The sequence below is a fragment of the Nannospalax galili genome, unplaced genomic scaffold, assembly GCF_000622305.1.
Source record: "Nannospalax galili isolate Female #2095 unplaced genomic scaffold, S.galili_v1.0 scaffold386, whole genome shotgun sequence".
NCBI lineage: Eukaryota > Metazoa > Chordata > Mammalia > Rodentia > Spalacidae > Nannospalax > Nannospalax galili.
Genome location: NW_008356676.1, coordinates 6,241,141 through 6,262,690, shown reverse-complemented (window position 1 = coordinate 6,262,690; position 21,550 = coordinate 6,241,141). Strand labels below are relative to the sequence as shown.

The 21,550-nt window shown below is 37.1% G+C and overlaps 1 pseudogene; it reads left to right on the top strand.

Annotated features, from left to right (window-relative positions):
* The first annotated feature begins 18,019 nt into the window (after window positions 1-18,019).
* Window positions 18,020-18,778, top strand: LOC115067890 (annotated as a pseudogene).
* The last annotated feature ends 2,772 nt before the right edge of the window (window positions 18,779-21,550 follow it).

The following is a 21,550-nucleotide window of genomic DNA, read 5'->3' as shown; positions in this document are numbered from 1 at the left end:
ACACAGATAATGAAACTCAAAATTTATGGACTATTATCTTCCAGAAAGACAATGTTTCAGTCCTGTTAGCCACACAGCTGAGGGAAAAACATCCAATATACAACTAAAGTATTGAACATGGGAAATAACATGGTTTCTGAAAGGTCTCAGGTTTGGGGTTCAAGAGGGACACTCAGGCAGGTTGTCCTTTACTGTAGAAGATTTATTAGAAGAATTTATGGCGATAGTCCGGTAGAAAATATGGAACATGGTAAGGGCTCTTAGATGCGTTCAGGTCCCTGTGAGAGGAAAGGCAGTAGCTACAGGCCACGTGGTTGATGAGGAGTCCATAGAATTCTTTGGTAATCTCTGACTCCTAAATGGCAGAGAGAGGGAGGCCTTGAATTTTGAGGAAGGAATATGAGACCTTGAGGATGTGATCAGGAAGGGAAACAGGGCTTATTTGATTAAGGAGTATCCACTATGTAACTGGAGAATTGAGGTTTCATTATCCGATCTTAGTCTCATTAATGAAATAATTTAAGAGGAAAATAGCAGAAGAGCCATATTTTATTTCTTGGCAACCACAATTAAGACGAAGAGGATGTAAACAAGCCATGGTGTTTGTAAGCGGAAACATGGCAGATGTGAGAGGCTCGGTACCTTCAGAGAAAAAGACTGAGAAAGCTCAGTGTGTGTAGTAAAGCAAGCCCAAGCTTTGGCCAGTATCCAAAAGAAACACCTTTTTTTAAATTTTTATGTGACTTTATTATGGTTTATACCTTTGGGTAGGGAGAGAAACACCTTTTAAACAAGGGAAAACTCATGCTTTTCTGAGCAACTTAGAAAAGTAGGCAGGTTCAAAAGTGATACAGGGTAGAATTTTTCCCATAATCTGCACTGAGTGAGGAGAATCTGAAAAGGAGAAGGTTAAACATTATCCTATTCAGGTGACAGTTATACCCCTTTCTCCTTACCTCATCTTCAGGTGAGCTTGCTTTCATCACAGGTGGACTCCTGGGCAGATGAATGACTGAACCAGCTGAATTACCTCTTAAAGGAAAGAGGTAGCATATAATGTTTTAGGGAGATTAGAATGGAAGGTCTCCACCCAGGTTCAGAGGTAGGTAGATATTAGATTACTTTGCCATATGGAAGTAGCTTTTTCTTTTTTCATTTTTTTTAACTTTTAAAAAAATTATTGAGAATTTCATACATGCATATAAGGTGTTTGATCAAATCCATGCCCACTCTCTCCCCTCCAACTTTTCCCACATCTTACTATCACTTTTTCCCGAACAAGTTCTTTTAATGTTGAGTTCTCTGCCAGTGTTTTTCCTTTCTTTCTTTCTTTTTTTTTTTCTTTCTTTTTTTTTTTTTTTTTTTCTCTCTCTCTCTCTCTCTCTCTCTCTCTCTTTCTTTCTTTCTTTCTTTCTTTCTTTCTATTTTGTTTGGAGCTCTTTGCTACTCTAACAATCCCCCCTCTGAAGAGGTAACCCTAAATATTTTAGGGATTAGATAAGAGTTCACAAATACTTTTGTCATTTTTGGCCTTTGGAACAGAATATGTTGCTAAGAGGCCCAAAGACATTTTGATTTTTAGCCTAGAAACTGGCTATTTTATTTGGGGTCTTTTTACCCTAACTACCTAGCCAATTCTTACCTTCTATTCTTATCACACCATCCCCTGAAGAGGTTACCCAAATAGCTGATAAGGAATCAGGAATCAGGAAACAGCATCGGCTTCTTCCATGCTGAACAGACATAGTGTGAGGCAATTCAGGTACCTCTTCAGCTTGGTCTTAATGAGCCTCAAGAGAGTACTCCTCATCAATGACCTCCAAGGCTACTTTCACATCCCTCCCCTCAAGAGTTGAGACCGGGGCCTGGAGAGTGATTAAGTGCACGGCCTGCTCTTGCAGAGCACCCAGGTTCTATTCCAAGCACCTACATGGCAGCTAACAACCATGTGTGACACTCCAGTTCTAGGAGACCTGTTGTACTCTTTTGACCTCCTAGAGGAATTGTGGGACATGGGTGCATTTACAAACATTCAGGAAATATACTCATTCACATAAAATAGAAATAATAAATAAAATATTTTTAAAAAAGATTTGAGACTTCAAAATCATTTAGGAAATAGACTGAAAGTAGAGAATAAATATAACTTGTCTCCACTATGGAAAACTAGAGATATTTCCAAAGCTGTTCAACAGATAAGATTAGAGTCTGGACTAAAGTCTCAGGCATATTCTCACATATAGGTTCCAAACAGGGCTGCTCATTTAGGATGAGAAAGTTAAACAACCAGAACACCCCTCTGGCTTTCCTGACCTCTGCCTTGGACAGAACCAAGAGGATGTCCTGCATATGACAAATGACAAGAATTAGAAATGTTCTTAATTTAGGTTCCTACTTCTAAATCTACCTAATGTATTTCTATCCCCTGTCCTTATAATTATAGAGGTATAGTCCCTGAGAGCTTGGAGAATGTTAATCTGGGGCCAGTACAAAGAATCTGTTATTAGAGAGAAGAGAGCAACACAGCTGTGAAAGGCTGTGACTTGAGCCATGGCTGGTCTTGGTTCTACGAGCTTGCTGTACTTTTTTTTTTCCTTTGGTTATACTTTCCTTTGGGTGTTTAAGTCAATATAGTTGGTCCAGATAAACGGATTTATTTTTACTCTTAAGGTCGTTTGAGGATCTGTTCCTCAGGGGTCACAAGGGCTTGGGAGGAGCCCCTGGTTCCTTTCTTTTACCAGTTGCACCTATACTAAGATAAGTCAAAGGTCCTGCTCGACCATGGTTGGCTTCACTTGGAAGCATGGAGGAAATGATTCTTCTGTGTTGACCCTCCTGTTTATAGCCTGGACACTGGTTCAAGTCCATCTAGTGGGGTTTCCTCGGCCTCCTTGTTTAAGAAGACAGGTGACCCACCACCATTATAGGACATTTTCAGAGATGCTCCTGGCTCCCTGGAACTAGTCGACCTAGGAGGGCAAGGAGCAAAAAGTACCCTTTATATCCCTCTGACCAAATTATTATAAACCTCAAAGTATGTCTGTTAAATACCCAAGAAGGTTAGTTGCACCAGTCTGTTATTTTTAGTTATTGTGTGTCACATAGATAAATCTTGGGCAAAGACCAGTTGTTCTCAGATAAACCTTACCTAGATATATATTTCTTGATCTGCTATGTACCTTAAGTGGGAAAACCATGATGGAGGGGTGAGACAATGTGAGAGATAAACAATGCCTAGCTAGTTTTGAAACCCAGAGAGAACCATATTACTCCTACAACCTACTGAGCTTGCTGAACTTTTGATTGAGATAGAAAAGATGTGAAAATGTATTGACATAAAATATATAATATTTATTATAATCACATTATTTAGACTCAATGTACAGTATACACAAAGATTTGTACATTCTGATTGCAATATTCAGAAGAAATCATACATGCTAGAAGCAAATATTGTTTGTTTAAGCAGAAAGATTTATTGTCTTTACACATATTCCTATAGTTTTTTAATCAGTCTTTTACAAATAGCATTACAAAAAAAAAAAAAACAACAGGAAAACAACGGATGGGTCTGGACTTCATTTATGTGACATTAAGAGATTTAAATCTTATAAGTGTAGGTTTGTATTCACTTCTCAACTTCTAAGGCCAAACTACTTAGAAATCTGAAGGCTTCCCCAATAGGGACAGACCATCCCTGTAGCAGAGGGAAGCATCAGATACATGCAAGGTTTAAAGAATATTTTCCTATCACTTCATAACAGGGTGGGCCATCATGAACTGCTGGTTTACCATCTCCTAACTAGTATCTCACATTTTTAATGCATTTTGTTAACAATTAAAATTGTTCATAAGCCTTCTTTGGGCCTTATATAAACACATTCATCTCTTACAAAATTTCTAGAATGTACTTGTTTATGTAGCAATCATTCTTCTATTTATTCATTTATCCATCAGTGAATAGATAATTTTGATTATCTATTTTGTACCATGCTGCATTATAGATGCAGAGAATTCAAATTTAAATTAAATTCAACCATAGCACTAGATGATCCTGTAGGAAATAATTGTTTCTAGTCTCAGACTCATTATAGATTTGCATTCAAGACATGCAATACAATGCTCGATCAGTGTATTTGAAGGTAAAGGTTTACTTCTTGTTCCACTTAAACCAATGTCTTTGCTCCTGTCTAATGTTTGTTCTCATTTCAGGATGAGAATAAAGAGAAAATGCTGTTTTGAACATCCCGTTTATAGGACAGAGAGTACATTGCAAGAAAACTGGAAGAAATACACATGGAACAGCAAATTGCTGCTCTGAACCAACATGAGGTGCCACTTTGCTTCATTTATTGGCCATAAATAAGTATATCAAAAGGCCCATCAATACTGTGAGAAGAAACTCTGAGTCCTGTGAGAACAGCAATGAGGATGGACAGATCTCTCCAGCAAAGTCAGCAAAGGGCTTGGAGTAGTCAGATCTTCCATCAGCTCACCTAAAGTCTTCCTCTCACTGGCCAGGGATTAACGGATGCCTGATTCTGACATACTTTCATAATGGAATTTCTAATCAACAGCGATTGCCAAGAATTTCAATATGTTACTGATGATATTCATTCCTCATTCACCTTTTAATCTAATCCCTCCAGGTGAAGTTTCATTGTTTTGAGCATAAACTTTTTACAAAAGTAGAGGGCACAGCAAATGTTATGTATTAGAAATAGTCCTTAGATTCTGTAACATCAACTTAAATTTCCAGGCTTCTATTTAGCACAGTATATAGGTGTTCAAATTTGAAAAAAGCAGCAGATGATATTATTTCATATTAGTTTATATAAAATTTAGCTGCTTTGGGATATTTGCCTGGAAAACATAGGTCTATATCAGTACATGTAATCTTGTTTACAGTGAAAATATCATTACATACGCCAAAATATTTGTGCCAGGGTATTTAAATGTAGCTAAGTAAAATCCTTATTTTCACTTAAATAAAATATTTGTATTATATATACATATTTCTCTATTTGAATAACTTTATTCAGTAGAAATTAAAGTTTCTGTCACAGACAGGGCTATCTTCTGTATTTTTCTCAGCCTGTTAGAAGCCAAAGGAAGAGAAAAATCCTATTAAAAGAGTGTTTTAGGTGAAACACAGCTGCAGGGTTGAAATTTCATTATGAATCTATTCTATTTCCACTGCCCCACAGGAACACATATACTTAATTCATCAGAGAACCCTTATTATCTGTGCAACACCCCAACATCCTCATCTTGCTCAAAGCCATTAACATGTCCAGTTACAACATTTACAAAGAAAATCCAGTTTTGCAGGAGAACTGTGCTGGCAGCATGCCCTGTGCACTTACATGTACAGAAAACTGAACAGCATGTTGTTTCTCAAAAGAATAACAGTCTCTTCATACACCTAAAATAATAAACCTATGTTCATAGTGATATGCTTAGGTGAATATAATCCCCATTCATAGGGTGATATATTGATTGAAAGACAAAATACATAACAAGTTTTTCACTAGGAAGAAGTCAACTCCAGTACCAGGACTTGTGAAATGCTCTCTCATTCAGGAATGCAGTCACTCAAAAACAAATCAAAATTAGCTTGGGAGACAAATGCAGAAAAGTTTACTTCCAAATATGCTATAATTTTCTTGAAAGTAATCTCTCTCTCTCATATCTTCCATTTTGAAACTTTCAGAACATGATGTATTTAGCTACCTTTTGAATGCAGAGTAGGTAATGTTAATTTCCTTTTACAAGCCCTTTTATGACTTAATATTTTTCTTGTACTATTTTCTTAGCCTTGAAAAACCTCTTGTAACAAATTCTTGCATTTGTCTTGTATTATACAATTTCTAATATGCAAACATCTTGAAATAATTTGAAACTTTTCATGCAAGGTACATCTTGCCAACACTTTCCTATGTCATAATTTTTCAATCAGTGGATGTCACAGTCACACTGAATTGCAACCTCAAGTTCTTCCCTTGAACATCCTGGCTGTCCATCTCACCCCTTTACCTTCTTGTTCTTCTGGATGGCTCAGGAGAAGCTTGTAGTGTGATCCATCTATTAACTTTCTCACAATGAAATATACACAGTTGGAGAGGTCATAGATTCTAGAGAAAACCCTATTTCTTACCATATGCTAAATATGGATCCTTATACGTAGAGACAAGTATACCATACACACCTCATGAAAGAAGTTTCTTTTTACAACAGTTGGAGATGATTACAGGGCTCCAAAACTGGTCATACACAGAGGATAAGAGTCTGCGAAGTGCCCAGACCTAAGTGACATATCTGCAATGGAACCTCTACATCTAAGACTCATGGAACATAGCTAAACAGGGGTAGAAAGAAAATTAGCACATTTCTCAGTTCTCACCAATGAAGCTTCCTTATACAATAGAGTGTGATGAACACCAAAGACCACAACTGGTCACCTTTTAAAGAACAAGAGACTGTAGAGTGTGTGTTCCTGGATAGGACTCCTATATCAAAACTCTCCCACCCATTGTTCAGGAACCATTGGGGAAGAGGGAGCAAAAGGATTGTGATAACCAAGGCTGGTTCATGAACATGAGGAAGCAGAGGCTTTCAGGCCACTGGAAGCTTGCCATGTGAACTTATGGCAATGGTTGAATCAGGCACAGGACTCATGTCAGTTCAATCAGACAAGGGCCCAGAGTGGAACCATGGAAATTGGTAGCAGGTCAGCCCTAGTCTGGGAACTATTGGAGACTGATTACTACTAGGCGAGGAGAGTAGGCCTTACCAACAATCTCTAGATAGACTGACTAGATGCGAGTGAATAAATTTGCACTGTAGGACATCTGGACACAAATGTTTGGCTGAATAGAATTTAATACGTATGGCAGAATACACGAGGTGTGTTGGGAGGGCTAGAGGTCTGTGGATGGTGAAGGGGTATAAATTTGATTAAGAACTAATGAATGAAATGTAAAAAGCTCAATATATTTTTTAAAATTATTTTTTTTCTAGCAAAATCCTTCCTTAATGGAATGTAAAGAGGATATGCAGATATTTAGAACATCATTATCTAACAAAGGACTAAGCCAAAATTTCACAAAACAATACTAATATACTAAACTAATAAACAATCACACAACAAGCAAAACATATGACAAAACCCTTCATTTCACAAGGACATTATGAAATTGGATGACAATAAGACACTCCCTGGATCACTCATCAGATGAGACATTCACATTCATGAAGAACAGAGGTGCTTTTTTTCCAAATGGCAGCACACTGAATCAAATCTGTTATTACCCTTCTGAATTCCCCTCCCTTAAATTTGGTCTAGGCTTGTGATTTAATTAGATTTAATAGAGGAAAACAATTGTCAAATTTGGGGATTTTAAATATTCATAAGACTTGAAGCCTTTTCATTGGAGTAGTGGAACTTTCCTTGTAGTATCTTGTAGAGCTCTGTCTAAATTCTTGAACAGCCTCCTATAGAAAAGCAATGTGTGGGCACACTGATCCATAGTATCATCCAAGAATCCAGTAAAGAAGCAACATAACAACTATCACAACTCCAGTTTCCGGGGATCAAACACCTTCTTCTGAACTCCTCAGGCACTGCATGACACAGGTGCATTTACACACATGCAGGCAATACACTCATACACATAAAATAGGAAGGAAAATAAAATATTTAAAAAATATAGGAAAAAATGAGTAACCTTACTGAGTTATGTTAGCTATGAGGAAAATTAATAACCATTGTTCAAAAAGTTACTGAAGTGAAATATTCTATACAGTATGAGTTTATTACTAGTAAATAAAATGATTTGTAGTGATAGAAATAAGAGATATGGTAGCTGTGGAACTTGACTGATGGGATGTCTCAGACATGATAAACGTTAAATCTAGTTTAGTGTTACATGAGGAGATATACTCTCCAAACTTATTTGCTAGTACATTTTGTGTTATTCTATTTATATTATTTATTTAGGATAAATTTTAAATTGAATTTTTGAGATTTTTCATGCAGTCTAATTTGATGGTTTTAAATACTCCATCACCATACCTCCCCTTATTTTCCCCAACCAAATTAATATACTCTACCATATGTAAAGACCTATATAATCTAATTTGTGTCTCCAATATCCTTCAATATGGGCCCATCCACTGGAGCCTGGTTAACTTACCAAAGTCTCATCCTTGAAAAATACTGTCTCTGTCCCTCCCACCAACAAGTGTTGCTACAATTTTCTTAGGTGTGTTTGGACCTTCTTACCCAATTCTCCATGTCTATGATTAGATATGTTTTTTTTCTGGTTTGAGCTTGCATGGGACTTGTGCATGTTATCATCATTGTTGAGAGTTCATATGAATAACTGACAGCTGTCTGGGCAACTCTGTTTCCTTGTGGTCATTGACCAGCTCTGGCCCTTACAGTCTTTCCAAGTCCACTTCCCCAGGGATCCCTGAGCCTTGGGAGATAGAAGTTTGATAAAGGTGTCATATTCAGGGATAAGTACTCTGCAGCCTCTTGTCTCTGTACATTGGCCAGTTGTGGGCTTCTGTGTTAATTACCATTTGTTTCATTAAGAAACTTCTCAGATGAGAGTTTTGATATGCCTATATCTATATGGGTATAACAATAAATCATTAAGAGTCAGTATAATATGATAACTATTTGGCAGAAAACTAACATTAGGTTCTCCCCTAATCCAGGATCCCAATCCTGATATCACTGTCAGGTATGGGTTCCATCCAAGGAAGCAGTTGTTAAATCCAATTCACTAGTGTATTTAAGATACTTGCTTCATTTTACATAATTATAACTAGAAAACTATTCCCTGAGCCCATATCACCCTTATTATAAAAGTAGGCACTTTTATAAGGTTCCAGGTAAATTTTTAAAAGGCACTTTTTTTTCCATTTTGTTCTAACAGATCTTTTCACATCTAAGGTCAATATAACACATTATCAAGACTTATCTTTTATTATTATAGGACCATTTTTATGTTTAGTTTTCATATGGTGTATTTTCTACTCTTTCAAATAATTAGCATAGTCTCTGAGATTCCATTTGTCAATAGGTAATAATGCCAAAAGTTGATCATAGAATTTCAGATATTGCTCCTGTGAAGAAACAAAGACATCATTTCTGTTTTGTGATAGTAAAATTATTGTAATCATGCATACTAAAATATTTATTTAATTAGTCACTACATTAAATAAAAATATATGTATGTATCTATTGTTATCCTTGATAAATTTATTTTTGGTGATACAAATGACTGCATTAATATAATAACTGTGAAGAGTTTTTCCATATAAGAATTTTATGGCAGCCTGTCATTCTACAGAAAGAGCATGAGAGGGGGGAAAGTTGGGGATAAAACTTCTAGGCAAAGGCTTTGCAGTGTCCAAACCCTCAGGTCATACATACACCTCAGCAATGCCTCAGTTATCTCAGTAACTAAACTCAATAAATTCACTGGTTCCCCAGTAGAACCCTAATGAAGCATTGGCTTGACAATAGAACCTTAAAAGAGAATAAGCATTGCTTAGCATCCTCAGGAAAAGAAGTTTGACAACCAATGGAAAATTTGTTAATGCTATTTTCTCATAATTATTAAACAAAAAATAAAGAAAATGAGAATGTAAAAGATGTTAACAAGATGGGGAATGGAAATATTTTTCAAAATAGAAAAAATGAGATTGCCTAAGCAAGTGATGAAGGTCTGTTTAGGTTTGTGTGTGTGTGTGTGTGTATATATTCACACATACCACGTACATGTGGAATATTGTCAGAGTTTAGTCAACTAGTTTAAGGAACAAAATACATATCTAGTCAATGATTATCTGAGAATATTTGGTTTTTTACCCAAGCCTTATCTACATAGCACATGATATTTAAAAGTACCAGACTGATGGAACTAACCTTATTTGATATTTAACAGCCATACTTTAAGGCCTAAACTACTGTGGTCAGAGGGACTTAAAGGACAGCTTTTTGCCCCTTGCCCTCCAAGGTTGACCAAGTGTCAGGGGACTATGGAACATCTCTCAAAATGTCCTGCAACTGTGGTGAGCCACCTGGTCTCTTGTTCAAGGAAGACACGGAGACACCACAAGATGGACTTGAGCCAGTGTCCAGCCTAAAAAGAGGAGGGTCAACTCAGAGGAAACATATTCAGCCTTCCAAGTGAGGTCAGACATGGTTGAACAAGACCTTTGACTTATCTTCACATAGATGGAACTGGTAAAAGAAAGGAGCCAGGAGTTCCTCCCAAGCCCATGTAATCCCTGAGGAACAGATCCTCAAATGACCTGAGGTGTAAAAATAAATTGAATTATTTGGACCAACTGTATAATCTTAAACACCCAAAAGGAAAGTATAACCAAAGAGTAAAGTCATCAATATACTTCTTTAAGAGTTCAAGGGATTACACTTCCCAGACATTAGGCTTAAGTCTATGTAATAAGTTATTTAGACATTTTTTTCTCATTGATAATTTTGTGCCTAACCAGAAAGTGCTGCTCAGATGTAGGACTTCAAATCTTGGTCTCCAATACTGTAAGGCCCTCCTGTAGATAAGGGAGACAATCAGCTATTGTTCTAAAATGATGGATAAATTTGTATTCTCCCCCTATTTAGAAGCCTTTGAGAGGGAACTGACACTGATTCTAACTACTCCAACAACTATTAAAATATCTCAAAGCAAATCCTGAATCCTTCACTCTGTTGTCTAGCCTTGTAAGACAAAAGAAAAATGAGGAAGAATCCAATGGAGGGAATGTTTTTGGAATACCTGGTCAAGAAATTCCAATATAATTTCTGGAAATTCCAATTTCAAATTCCATTTAAAAATTGCTCTGTTCTAACTTTTTTCTAGTTCACTGTCTAGAACTTATAATGCTAATTACTCTTGCCTTTACTTCTCCTTCACATCTCCTAATCATGATTCAAGGACTTTCTTTTCCCCTTAGAGACAAGAGTTATGCAATTTGGGAGTGTTTTAGATAGAGGCACTGAAGGGGTACTCCCATTGCCTCACCCTGAGACCCTGTTCAACATCGAAGAATCCAGAGTGGTCTGCATCCAGATTCCCTATTGGCAATTTGGGTGACCTCTTCAGAAGATGGTGTGATAAGAATAGGAAGAAGGAATTGGCTAGACAGTTAGGGTAAAAAGACTCCAAAGCAAAGTAGCCAGTTTCTTGGCTAAAAGTCAAAATGTGCTTGGGACTGTGAGCAACATACTCTGTTCCAAAGGCCAAAAATGTAAGAGGTATTTTGGAGCTTGTATCTAATTCTTAAAAAAATTTAGGGTTACCTCTTCAGAGAGGAGAAAGTTAAAGTAGCCAAAAGCCCCATAAAAATAAATAAATGAAAGTAGAAAAAAAACAGAAAGAAAAGAAAAAGAAAAAAGTGATGGGGAGATATGAGAGGTGTTGGAGGGGATGGAGTGGGCATGGATTTGATCAAAATGCCTTATGTGCCTGTATGAACTTCTCAATAAAGTTTTTGTAAAAGTTAAAAAAAAAGTTACAAAGGGGTAAATGGAAAAATTGGGGTACTTTAACAGAGGAGACATGAGGGAGGTCTATGCAAGGGGAAAGGAAGGAAAGACTGATAAGTAATGATTAAGTAGTATGAAAGGCCTAAGGCAAATGTAGTATTTACTAAACCTACTGAAAAATATGCATATAATACAAATGACTGAATGTGTCAGCTGAAGGCTATGTAACAAAAATAACAGTTGCACACAAGGAGAGCTTCCCTTTGAGTAGCTGGTCAGTCTAAGAGTCTCCTGAAATAATATAAGCTATTGCCACACCTTTCCTTGCCTTCTAGAACCTGAAGGTAAGACCCCATTGTTAAAACATGACATACTTCAAACAAAGGCCTTGTGACAATTTAGTTGGGATTGACGTGGAAGCCTCCCATTTGAAAACTATTTCTCATGGTATCAGAATACTATGCAAGCAGCCAAGGGATGAAGCCAATCAATGACCCTATCTAGTTGTAAAGCCTACAAACCACAACAATGACCAGCCCAGCACATTATGTTTTTTGGTGAGTAGTGACCTATTTGTCTTGAAAGTAATCAACAGCTGTTTAATTGGAAAAAATTGTCACTCAATAGGAAGGGATTCGTGCACTGTACTGCAAACACAGCCAAGTACACATGGTTGGAAAATTTACAAATCTTAGACCAACCTAATCTTAACTACATTATAAACATATATATCCTTATATTTACAGACAAGTATAACTCTCATCACTCATCAAAGAAACTTCATTTTGGCAGAGATTAGGACTATAAAAAATTTACAGTTTTTTTCTGATGCAGAAAGTAACTGTATAGCACTAATTGCTGCTATGGTGCAACCTCTAGACCTAAGTCTCAAGGAATATCTCAAAAGTGGTTCAGGAAGAATGAAGGAGCTAGAGAGGCAAGACACCACTGTTAGTTAATGTATTCTAGACATGATAAAAAAGCGATGTCCATGAAATATCCACAGTAGGGTAGTTTAATGAGATCTGCAAAATCACCAAACCAGATCACACGCCAATATGGATGGTAGAATTTCATAAGATCATATTTCGTGATGAAACACTACAAGGAGTTAATGGATGCTGAGGGAGTGAGAATCAGCTTTCTATATGATGTGTCCTTGCAGAATATTACTGTTTGAACTGATTCATCAGGTCAGCTGAGGTACAGTCCATGAAGCCATAGTTGATCAGGATGGTTGCAATGTCCTTTCAACGGAGGAGGGGGGTTCCACATCATATGAAGTGAATGGTTGCAGTGCAGGATCTGTCCACACAATTGGGAATCTATAATGTTGAGTTCTCAATGCCATTTTACTATCCATGATTTGTCATTGTATAGTTCTAGTTTCCCATAATAAGGTCAGTTGGCAAAATCAGGTACACAAAGTATGGTGACATTTGTTCCCTTGAGTTCAGGATATCACTTGAATGAAAAGTCAGGACACAGCTTGCCAATTGGTAGAGGAATAGGATTCCACAATTTGAAGTGTTTGAGGGGTCTGACTCTGTCTCAGGACCCCATATGCATACTTCCAGTTCATTGGCTTTCAAAGATTTGTTCATGCTTCTATCTTTCTTTAAGTGTTTCTCCTCCTCCTCCTCCTCCTCCAGAATGATTAGTTCCTCCTCCTCCCCTTCCTTCTCCTCTTCCTCCTCTTCTTCCTCCTCCTCCCCTTCCTTCTCCTCCTCCTCCTCCTCCTCTTCCTCCTTATTCTGAACTAGAATCATAATCACCAGTACAATAATTACCAAAATTATAATCATATTCATATACATCCTGTTCACTGAGTCCTGATGTTTCATTGTATGTATTCCCAAAGATGGGATTCATTTGCCAGATTGAGGGTACAAAGAATGCAGAAAGAAATTAGCAGATACTTCACAATCAGAAACTGAGTCCGTCTTAGTCTTATCTGGCATCTGGAATATCTTGGTGCCTTTGTTCTTGACTGTGAGGATGTTAAACTGTTTCAAGGAGCTCATCCTCATATGAAATGCATAAATTGATGAGGCTGCAGATGTATTTCTCCATATTGCAGTTCCGGGGCATATCAGCATGTTGTGCTCCTTGAAGTCGGTGTCAAAATCTCCTATGACCATAGCTCTGAGGATTGGAGCCAAGTAGTTTGTACCTGTGTACATTCCTTATAATAGGAGTAATGTACAGTTTTTGCTTGATGTTCACAAAATAAGCATCTCTTGCATAAGTGAGATTAAGGATGGGATGACGTTTTCATTATTCGAATATTCAGGTAATTTTCCTTCGATTGTATGAGAGTTCAGCAATGGAAAAAAATTGGAAGAAGTAGTCTGTGGTGTCGGTGACATAACTAGAATGGAAACTCTAACCTAAGACTCAGTGAATATAGTAAAATAAGGATAGAGAATTATTAATGCATCTCTTACCTCTCGCCAGAGAAGTTTCCACATACAAGAGTTCATGATTAGCACAGAAAGCCCCAACTGGCCAAAATGTGGAAAATAAGAAACTGAAGAGTATGTTTCCATGGATAGGACTCCTATATTAACCCCATAACACCCAAGACTGAGGGGCCATTGGTGAAGAGGGAGCTGAAAGACTGTAAGAGCTAGGGGTGTTGGATAACCATAAGGAAACAGTTTTCCAAGAGGGTGGGAACTTGCGCATATGAACATACAGCAATAGTGACAGCATGCACAAGACCCATGTCCACTTAAACCAGGTAAAATCCCAGCATAGAACCGTGGAATAGGTAAGAAGCCCCAACTTTAGCTGAGGAACTATTGGCAGCTATATCAATGCTGCGTGAGGGGAGATGGCCTTTTATAAGTGAGTGCCCCTACATAGGCTGACCAGGTTCCAGAGGATGGAATTACACCCTGGTATTTTTGGTGACATAAACTTTACACAATAGACCTTAACATATATGACTGAATGCAAGAAAACTGAGGGCTGGATGCAGATAGAGGAGAGGGTATAAAAATGATTATGATATATTGTTTGAGATGCACAAAAGTTCAATGTAAAATATGTATTACAAAAAAAACACTATTTTTTAACTTAAAAAACTTTATTGAAAATTTCATATATGCATATGTTTTGATCAAACTGAAGCCACCTCCCTCCCCTCTAACACCTCCCATATCTCCAGATCACTTTTTTCTTTTTCTTTCTTTCTTCTTTCTTTCTTTCTTTCTTTCTTTCTTTCTTTCTTTCTTTCTTTCTTTTTCTCTTTTTCTTTCCTTCCTCCCTCCCTCCCTTCCTTCCTTCCTTCCTTCTTTCCTTCCTTCTTTCTTTGGTTCTTTCTATATCTCCCTCCCTCCTTTCCTTCCTTTTTCCTTTTAATGGGGCATTTTGCTATGCTAACATTTCCCCCTCTGAAGAAGTAACCCCGAAATATTTTAGGGATTAGATAAGAGCTCCCAAGTACATTGGACTTTTTTGACTTTTGGAACAGAGTATGCTGCTAAAAGGCCCAAGGATGTTTTGACTTCTAGCCAAGAAATTGGCTATTTTTCTTTGGGGTCATTTTAAACCCTAAGTACTTATCCAGTTCCTACCTCATATTCTTATCACACCATCCTCTAAAGAAGTTGTCTTGGTGTGTGTATATATGTGTATCTCTGAGTGTACATGATCATGTGTGCATGTACAGTTGTGCACATCTACGTGAAGCCAGAGATCAACCTGGTATTATTTCTCAGGAGTCATTTACCTTGTTTGTTTAATATTTTATTTATTAATTTTATTTTATGTGTATGAATGTTTTGCCTGAATGTATGTAACTGCACCACATGTGGCCAATGCCCACAAAGGCCAGAAGGGTTTCTGATCCCTGGAATTGTTTCTAAAAAAATTTTTTTTTGAATTTTTATGTATATTATATAGAACATGTCAATCAATCTGATCATCTTTATACCCTCTTCCCCCACTGCCATCCTCCCTAAACTCCCCACTGGAAATCATACATTGTGTCATTTGTGTTAAACTGGAGTTCATACATTCTGTCATTTGTGTTAAACTTCACCCACCCAGAACTCAGGGACCATTGTGGAAGAGGAGTGGAAAGATTCTAAGAGTTAGGCAGGAGGTGATTTAAAAATAATTATGCTGTATATTCCAAATGTACAAATTACAGACAAGTTATCTTTTTATTTGTTAAATATTTTATTTATTATTTTGATTTTATGTATATGAGTGTATTATCTGTCTGTATGTAAGTTCATTCATGTCATTCAAATGCATGGAGGCCAGAAGAAGGCATCGGATCCCCTGGAATTTGAATTTAAATGGTTGTTAGCCACATTGTGGGTGCTGGGAAACAAACTTAGGTTCTTAGCAAGAACAGTCAATGCTCTTAACCACTGAGCCATCTCTCCAGCCCTTACCTTTTGATTTAAGTGAGTAACTTGCATTCCTTGCAGCCTGTATCCTGCATTCCTCCTTAAAGAGGGCACACCATTTAATATATATAGGGCTACGAAGGACTGATTTGGTGAGGTCCAGCCAATCCTTTGTAGTACACTGCTGATGAGCCAAGCCTTGGAGGAGAGTATCTACCCAGGGTGATCCCGGGCCATCCTCAGCCAGCGCCTTTTTAAATTCCTTTAATTCCTTCACCTCCCAGGGATACCAGGGGTCAGGGCACATGCCTCCAGGGTTTACATTAATAGGATACGCTTCTACCCGTGGCCTCACAGAAGCCTCCTGAGTAGGGCCAGAATCCTGGAAATGAGAATGGTTTTCAAGGGTTTCAGGAAGCCCTGAAGCTGGCCAGGGCACGCCCAAGGTGCTGCTTGGTATTTTGGCAGCTTTTGGATTCACTTCTGTTGCATTTCTGCCTTCTTCCTCAAACCCTTCCCATGATTCCCGTGCTGGGTTTCTGAAGGCTGGTCAGGAGGTGGCACTGAGGGCTTAGGGCTTTCGGCTGAAAGCATGCCTTTAAAGCTGAAATAATAGGGTAGAACTCCAGCAGTGGATCAACCCCCAATTGAACCTCTCTTTGTCGAGCTAGATGTTCCACATGTTCCCATGTATCCCCAGTAAAAATATTAGCCCCAAGTAGCCAGGGACCCAAATGCATCACCTCTGCCCAAACCTTTTGAGCTACGGGATCTGACAAATCCAATCCCCTGCTTTTAAGCATATCTTGCAGCGCTTTAAGCACTGGGTCTTCAAACTTAAAAATTGTGTTACCCATTTTTAGGGTCTTGCTTACCCCGAACCTCCTCCATTGACCCCAGTCCATTTCAGTTCTTCTTTCTTTTCTTCTTTTCACCTTCCTTAAAGCACCACATTGAGCGCCAGATGCCGAGGACTCAAACCCACAACCCCGGTGAGGTGAGAATTGGGGATGAGTAAGCATGCCATTCACCAGCCCACACCACCCCCATTACCGGGGAGCCTAGCCAAGCTGGGACTCATTTATTGCAAGTGTTCCAAAGCTTATAACGGCACCTGGAAAACCACCCCCCCTGCCCAGGGTATATCTTAAGGATGGTCACACGCTGATCATGCACTCCTCAGCAGTGTGGAAGTATTCTTCAGACTTTCAAAGCAATACAGGCCGCACCCCCAGTAACTTCCTTTTGGACCTATGCAAGGTGGGGCCTTTAGGCCCACAGTAACTGACCCTGTTCTTTACATTGTCTGTGTCAACATTCAAATATAATATCTCATTTGCTAATTTTTACTCTGTTTCATGCTCAGTCTTTTATTGATTCTAACTAGCCTCATAAAGAAGAACCATTGACACATGTTTAACTTCAAATACCTTCAAAATTCTTTGTTTTCATTGCCTTCACTGACGTCAAATATCAAAATATTTAATAAAACTAATTATTGTCTATGTTGAAATTCTCAGTAAAGCAAATCATTTTGCCTCTGAAACCTTTTGAATTTTCCATACAGAATAAGTAATAGTACCTAGTAAGATTTATTGTTTAGTCAATATTTAATTGGTAGAATGGATAAAGGGTTATGTGAGTAGAATTTTACGAGGAAAAAAGATTAGTCAAGGAGGAATTGCACTAAGAGAAATTTATACTGTACATTTGAATATCTTTCTTATGAATACTGTCAAATATTAGAGAAAGACCAAAGCTAATATTATTAGGTATAGCATTTAGAAATATTATTAACATTTAATGTATGGTCAACACACCTGCAGTCTAGATCCTTAAAATATAAGACAATATGTTCAAAAGTCTTGTAAGGTAAGGTTAACAGGAAATGGATCTTGCATACTAAGAAGAGACTGAAACATTGCACCATAGAAGTAGCAGAAAATCACTTTTTTCAATACTTACAGGGGATTGTAGCTCAGCTTCAATTCATACCATTTTCTAAATTAGAGTTATCTTGGTTGAAACAGCTTGATTTGTGTCTAACAGACTGAAAGGTAGAATCAGATGAGGAACAATTCCTCACACACCTCCCATTACTTATCGAAATTTTATCTATCACTCAGTAAAAGAAATGAGTCATAAGGTTCCACACAGGCTGCACGAGGATCCTGAGGCTACAGAAAATCTAATATCTGAGCTGCCTCCTAGACCGATCAAATCAGGGCTAGTTAAGGCTTCAGAGTTCTAGGTACCTTTGCACCCAGAACTCCAGATGAATTGCACCTCAAGGAAGGTGATATTTTCTACATCACTGATGCGAGTAATACTAGGTGGTGGAAAGGAACCTGCAAAGCCAGGACTGGTCTAATTCCAAGCAGCTAAGTGGTTGAGCAGCCTCAATTGACAAGCCATTGATTGAAGCTGCAAAAAGGCAACCTGACCTGTTTCACAAGGTGTTGGGACCTAGGTGGAGACAATGACTTGGGTGAAATGCTCAGCACTGCCTTGTACTGGGCCTGTCATGGGGTAACAAAGATACAGTGGAAGTTTACTCTGCAGAACATTGAGCTGAAGAAGCAGAACAAGCTGGGAGACACAGCTTTGCTCACTGCTGCCAGAAAGGTTATGCAGACTTCATCCAGTTCCTGCTGGCAAAAGGTGCAGGACAAACAAGAAACAAAGAGAAGCTGGCTCTGGACACAGCCATTAATGCTGTCTGTGCATCTCTCCTGAAAAGAAGCAGGGAGCAGATACGTTTCCAACTTCAAGCAATGCCAAGAACTATCTTGAACAAGAAGAAAGACTAATTCCTTCTGGAGCTGCTTTGAGATTGAAACTTTGGTTGTTTTTGCTATCCCCAAATCAAAAGAATATTGATAGCTGTTTTTAAAAAGCCGCAATATGATGGAGTAGAACGTGTGAATGGACTCTTCTCACATGGTTTGATGTTAAGTTATAACATACATTTATGTACATCAAGTAGAACAGAGAGACATTATTTCTATTTATCAAGCTAAAGGCATTTTAATATTTTTTTTCCTTTAAAAAACAAATCAGGACTTTTTTTAGTTCTTTACAGCAAGGATTCAGATATTTTGAGTGGGATTTTTCAAGATTGAAATCCTTATTGTAACAAAAGATCAAAATGCTTAACAGAAAATTGTCAGTTATTCTGACAAAAACATTTTAAGAGAAAAAAAAAAAGAGAGAGAAATAAAAAAACGACAGTAGAATCCATACAAAATAACAGAGATTAACAGAGTGTCACTGGTTTTCATGTTAGAAAACATTAATACTAGGCAAATATTTACTCCATAGTGTTAGATTAAGTGTAGGTATAGGTCATGAAAACAGGAAGGGGAATATGAGAGTAGAAAAAGGTGAACCAACTAAAACAAAGTATGTATGAAACAGTTATCAAAAATTTTATTATATTGTACAGTAATTAAAAATAGTATAATATAAATTATAGAGGAGTAAAGGAAAACAAAAATTTGTAAGAATCAAATACATATTATTTAATCAAATGATAATATAAATTAAAAGGACAAACTAAAAATATATTAAATGACACAGTTAAAATGGGATTTATTCGATTAGGATAGAGCAAAATGATTAAAATCAATTATCAGAAAATAGGTTAATAGAAAACAGAGCCAAAAATTTAAAGAGATGAAAGTAATGTCTAACACATTGATAGTCTAGCCCCTCAGGAGAAAAGCAAAAGTGTATTAAGCAGGTGTCCACTGCACAGTGGCTGAAAAAAGCTATAATTTTTTCAAAGGAGCATCAAGTATACCTATAATTACCTTCTTGTCACTAATAAAAATCAGATAATTAAAAGAGTATATAAGTCTAGTCATAGTAAATCATATGGTGCAGAGAGAATTCTTCACAATAGTTCTAGATGTTTCCATCAAGCACAACTAGAAAGGCTTCTCAGTGCACGAAAATTAAAAGTTAATGCTTATTTATATTCCTATAAACTGAGGACAGTATCTGAGGAAATTGGTCTGCTTGTGAGGATTAATTTTCCATTAGCTGCATTTTCCAATTTTATGTGTGGCATTAAGACTCTTAGAATCAAGACTGTTTATGTTAAAATATTGCAAGAATCATAAATCCAGGGTTAAATGTAGTTTCAGGACCTATGACTTCCAATTGGGCTCCATAGTGAATTGTTGTGAGAAGAAAAAATAGACAGGAAAACATGAAGTATGATTCATAGGCATGGAAGTCCAAGTTCATAGAACTAGCTTTTTAAAAATTCTGAAGACATTAAGGTATTAATCATAAGTCGCTGTCTTTCAGAACTTTTTTTCTGATGTAATATAAAAATTGTGCCATTGCTTTGAAACATTTACAATCATTAAAGCTAAAAGAATAAAATGACTATAATTTATAATATGTATAAACCAACCATGCATATACATATTAAAAATGTAACTGAGAAACAAGAGAAAGAAATGTTAATTGAAAAACTCACAGGGGAATGAACAGAACTAGGATACAGTTGCGTTGAAATGAAGTTAATAATTTAAGTGCATGCATGAAGGACAATTGGAGAAAATATAAATGAAATAAATATCAATACAATATTGAGAATTAAGAATAAAGCTACATGATATATGTAGAAGTAATTGTAAAATAATCCTAGTCAAAAGACCATAGCAGTGGCCTCATAGGCCATAGGGTAGAATTTGCTTATTTTGTTTATTGTTTTTCTAATGGTCATGCTGTCAAAGGCCCTTCTAACATTTGCATTTAAATTTGTAGATCTGAACTGGTCTCAATCCTAATGAGAGGGACTTCTCTTTGTAGTGGGCAGTAGCCATCAGAGAGGTGTAAACCTGTTCAAAGTACCGAGAATAAGATACTTCAGAGTGGTTAGTGCTAAATGGGATATTGATATAATATCCCTATACCTATAATTATAGGGATAATTGTAGAGGGGTCATAATGATTGTAAAATGCAAAGATAGGGGACATCTTTGGTGAAATGATATTTTCAGGACAAGACAGGGTCATTGCACACATGAACTCACATTTGCTTTTATTGTATGGACAAAATTAAAATAAGATCAAGCCAACCAAAATCACAGTATGGATGAGTGGATAATGGAGAGGCTCATGAGATATAACTATTGCCAACTGGTGTCTACGGATGGAAGGAGAGTCAGTGTTCTTCATGAATGTGGGACCTGAGAGGCTACACATGATACAGTAAATGGTCCTCAACCCATGCATACAGGCAGGAGTAAGTGGATTCAGTGAGTTTAAAAGCAGTGTGGGAAGCTGGGAAGAAAAAGTAGTGGTGGGGAAATAGGGAAGGAACTGGATGGGAGAGATTGGGGGTAGATATAATCCAAATATACATGTATGACATGAAACTTGCATGTATGAAAGTCGACCACACAAAAAAATTAAAGGAAGAGAAACAAAGAAAACATAATTTTAACTCAAATAATTAAATATCAGTTAAATAACGAATAATTGAACACAGAAGATTATTTTAAAGGTTATAAAAGTTTATAGGATATTGAAAATAGAGAACAAAAATAAAGAAATGTAAATAAATAATGTACAAAAATAAATGTGGAAAGGGGAGGAATACCACTAAACATGATTGAAAGATATGTTTATGCCTAAACCATTTTATAAT